This window comes from Austrofundulus limnaeus, unplaced genomic scaffold (genome assembly GCF_001266775.1).
Source record: "Austrofundulus limnaeus strain Quisiro unplaced genomic scaffold, Austrofundulus_limnaeus-1.0 Scaffold21, whole genome shotgun sequence".
Taxonomy (NCBI): Eukaryota; Metazoa; Chordata; class Actinopteri; order Cyprinodontiformes; family Rivulidae; genus Austrofundulus; species Austrofundulus limnaeus.
The window spans coordinates 2,608,277-2,613,276 of NW_013952423.1; positions in this window are offsets into that span (position 1 = coordinate 2,608,277).

The window sequence follows — 5,000 nt, forward strand, 5'->3', positions numbered from 1 at the left end:
ACAATTTTTTTATTTTTAAAGACAGAGACATATTTAAAGAAAATGAGTACRTAAGCAAAGAAAGTCTCTGGATAATTCAGTAAACCATCATCCTCTGTTCAAAAGCTTGCCTCACTGATGATATGGGGGTGCATTAGTTCTTCTCTGAGTTGTTTAAACATCTGCGCTGGTTTTCAGTTTGTAGTTTTATAGATGATGCTCAGTTCTTCAGTAAAACTCAATAAGAAAACAGCAGGAACAAACATGACAGAGAATTATAAGTTGCAGTTTTTGTTTTCTTTATTTTCTGAATTTGTCTCCTGATTCAGAGATTCCCTGGCGGCAGCAGCTCTCCGTCAAAACTTTATTTAGACAAACAGAGTGAATTTGTCTCTGTTTCTGCTCTCTGGGTGGAAAAAAAAATAAATCCTTCACTTCAGAACCTGAACATCAGCTGAGCCTCAACGCAAACATCAAGTCAGCTGAAAGTGGTCTGTAAGGTTCTGCAGCAGAACCCGTGGGGCCTTATGATAGCACACGAGCCACTCAGMGGGGAGCAGAATCAATATGAATAAGCAGGAGATGCTTTTAATTTCACTCTTTTTTTTCAGATTACTCCATCCTCTTCTCTCTGGCATGTGTTCTCCATGAAGCGTGGAAACACATTTTCATAAATAAACCTTGGCCGAGCGCTGCCGAGATGAATTTTTAATGAAGCTCAGAGTCTTGAGTGCAGCGCCGGGGCCTTGGAGAATCAGCCCTCTGTTACATTACTATGGCTTTCTCTCTCAAACACACACACACACACACACACACACTGATACAAACACAACCCCCACTGCTGCACACACAAACACAGCCCTGCTGCAGTGGTGCATGGGGCAGCCAGCTGCATATTGACAGGGTGGCTGCAATGGGAGGGCTGTGTGTGTGTGTAGTGGTGGTGGGTGATTTTAAAACAACAGCAAAGCTCTAAATTGTGTTTTTTTATTTTTGGAACCTAAAAGATCCTGGCTTTTGTTCTGTCCTGAAGATGAAAAGTGTTTTTTAATTTTTTTTCCTGACAAAGCCCACAGCCTCTGGCCTGCAGACACACTGGAAGTCTTCAATTCTGTTGATGCAATATTTATCAGCCATGTTAGCAGATTAATCCTCGGTTGCAGCCATTTGAAAGGCTCTTCAATTTAGAGCAGGAAAACACACACACACATACATACACACACACACACACACACATACACATGCACACACGCAGGGAGCGTCAACTCTACCAGCTTCAGCTTTGGTCACAAAAACCTACAAAGAAAGTAGATTTATTTAAATAATGCACATCCAAACAAGATGTCATGTGATCACTTAGTGCTCACAGTAAGATGGGGATGACTCTCAGCTACTACCACACCACATTTCAGCTCATTATCTATAAAAATGATAAAGTTAAATGCATTTTTTAAACTGCTGCAGAGGAAATCTTGAATCAAATCGACTCAATTGAAGAGGCACGTTCAAGAGATTTATTAAAATCCGTCAAATGGTTCCAATAAGATGTTTTGCTAACAGACCAGTGGACAATRACACAACCAAACTGGAAGGTCAAAGTTCAACTCAGGTGCAGGGTTTCTCCTAAAATAACAGAATAACAGACCGACTCTGATCAACAAACTTAACACAATATTATTATTAATATATAGTATAATATATGATAATAATAATATAATTTTATGATAGTTTTATTGATTTGTGATACTGTTTTATTAATAAACATAATAAAACGTGCTTTTAGCAACTAAACATTTAGAAAAAATGTCTTGAAAAATCACCGTCAGACCCTGAATGTGATGTTTAACGACCCACAGTGGGGTCCTGACCCGCACTTTGGGAACCACAGAACAAGAAAACCAGCTCGTTAGTGGAACATCATTTTACGGACTGGGACAGGGAGGTGTGCGCGCGTGCGCGCTGCCAAGGCCCGATGATGACGGCATGAAGCAGCGCGCACGCGCGGCTCGGTAATTAAAACACGGCGGCCGTAATTGGGAACATTGTATAACTAATCAGAGCTAATGAGCTCCGGGGGGGCGGGGACAGGCGGTGATCAAACGGCCGAGTTATGAGGCTTAATGGGCGGGGAGCAGGACGACAGAACCACCGCTGGTTCTGGAGCGACCCGCGACTATCAGAACCCGCTATTGTTCTGCTAATGAGGAGGGAAAACACCGCAGAGTTATTATTATTATTATTATTATTATTATTATTATTATTATTATTATTATTATTATTATTATTATAAAACTGTTGCTCTGGTAAAGAATGGATTCCAACCGCGATGAAAAATGCAATGACGTCATGAATTATAAAAAGCGCAACAATATCGCAGCACAGATGTCAATATTTACACAAGAAGAAGCACAGATGTTGGAAGAGCATTTGTTTAGCCCTCTGATGTGCAGGAAAACACCGAGAAACGTTGGTTTGTAAAAAATAAAAAATAAATTAAAAAAATAAAAAGGAATGGGCCTCCTCTCCTCACCTCCGTGCTCATCTGATAAATAAATAATTCGAGTTTAAATTCTGAAAATAGAGGCGAAAACATTTTATGTTTGGCTTCTTTAATTTGCGCCGTGAGATCAGTTTGAACTTGTGTGTTTTTTTATTTTTATTCTGTGTCAGAACGGACTTTCTGCAGGATTTAAACGCAGATTAATAATAAAACACAGAAATGTTTAGTCCTCGTTCAGGAAGTTTTAACATGATTCTGCTGGNGATGACGTCATCGGCTTACACTAAAAACTAGTAATATCTCTAAAAGTATTACAGCACAAACGCTAATTTGAACTGCACAAACATGCACAAACGAAGCACTAATAATGTAGACTACTTTGGTTAATTTCGGAGCTTGCTGGGGGGGGATTACAACGTCTTAAAGACCTAAAGACATAATGCTTAATATCTCAAAAACTATAACAGCACAAACGCTCATTTTAACTGCACAAACCTGCACAAACGAAGCACTAACCAATCCGCTTTCTAGTTTTTATTTTTTGCGTGGGTGGGGTGTCAGCTTCACTCAGCTGACATGGAGATCTGCTGCTGCAGCTCTTCCTCACAGGAAACTGCACACTTTTTTTAAATGCGCGTGGCAGGAACGGGCCTCCGTGCGCGCGCCCGAACGCAAACACACACCTGGACACAAGAAGAAAACACAAAGTGTTTTTAAAGCCATGAAATCAAACCTGATTGACTGTTTGACAGTTTATTTATAAAACTAAATGTTTTAAATTTTTATTATACTCAGATATTAATAATAAACTGAATAAAAATCATGTGATTATTAAATCACTAAATGTTTTTGCAGGAACTAAATGAGGTAAAACACAACAACTGATTGGTCTGTGTAAAATATTTATTATAAATATAATTATGATTGTTTTCTTGATTATACTTTGGCACCACTTAGCAATAAGACCCAATAAAGACCTAATGAATAATAAATAAAATTTGAATTAAACACTWAATAATCCATTAACACACAGTTAGAGTGCATTAAATAAAAGTTTTGCTGCTCAATGTGTGTTTCATCAGCTGGAATTCAAAGATTTATTATTTAAAGAAATTAATCTGAAACCTAAACATAAAAATCTGAACCTGCATCAAGAGGAAGTCTTATGACATTTAAGAGCTGGTAAATAATTTAGAAAGAGTTTACAACCTGATTAATAACTCTGTTATAAACTATTCATGTGTTAATATTTGCAGTTTTTTTTTTTACAAATAGATTTATTTATTTTACAAATACCTCCCTCTCCTGCTCTTTTTGTCTTGTTGGTCCTCTGAGAAACCATCTCATGATAAAACAGCACACATTTAAACACTTATTTTCTGATTATGTAAGTTTATTTAATCTGCTGTCATTCTCCCCTAAAAAAAAAAAACTAGTTTAAAACTGTTTCCTGCAGTTTTGAAAGAAAAACGTCCAGCAGAGCCAATCCAGCAAAAAACTGATCATAGAATCGGATTTCATCCCCTTGAGCTAAAATAAAAAGCCATGAGAAATGTTCCTCCTAAATYATGAAGTCTTTCATTTCAAGATGGAGGACCGGCCCTTTTTATTTATTTTTTGTAGTAAACCATCATTACTGTATTTTAACTGACAGGAGACCAATAATTTCCCAGAATGCTTTGTGTTCTTTTACTGAAATAGTCTCATTAAAACCAAAACCAAGCACWGTTGACAAAACTGTAAATTCACCACTAAATTGTTTTACAGCGTGGGAGAAACAAGATATAATCTGAAGTTTGAGTTAATTCAGAGGAATATGTTCAAAGAGATGCATTGGTTGGTGCTCCTCTCCTCTTGTCTCATCAATAATGCATTTAAAAAAAGAAAAAAAGACCTGACAGGATGCTCGAACAGAGGAGCTGCTGCAACATGAAGGCTCTTTTCCAGGACGGACACCGGCTAAACTTTAGCATTTAGTTTCGGTACAGTTTTAATGAAATTAAATGTATTGACGGAGGGGAGGAGAGTTGTGTTTTCAGCTGGATGTGCTGCAGCAGGAAGATGCTGCAGAAGCATCCGAGCTTCTTGTTGCTGATACTGCAAACCCAAATTAACAAACTGGTTCACAATGAGACCGACTGACAACACAAAACTTATTCAAATCATTTAAAATGAGACTGAGAATAACTCCATAAGATTACAACAAGCCTTCCCAGGTGAAAAAACATTATACTAAATATACTAAATCTAACTYTAGTATACTTGAAGCCACACTAATCATTAGTATACTTAATGAGTGCGATTTTGGAACAACTAATTTAATACTAAATATACTTTAGTTGAATTTAAGTTGTACAAAAGCACAATTTTAAGTGTATTAAGTACACTTTTAAATACTAAAATGGAACAACTTCAAATATACTTAGTACACTTTGTGTATAGACAAAGACATACACTTAAAGTGTACTAAGTGTATCCATTTAAGTATTTAAAAGTATACTTAATACACTTAAAATTGTGC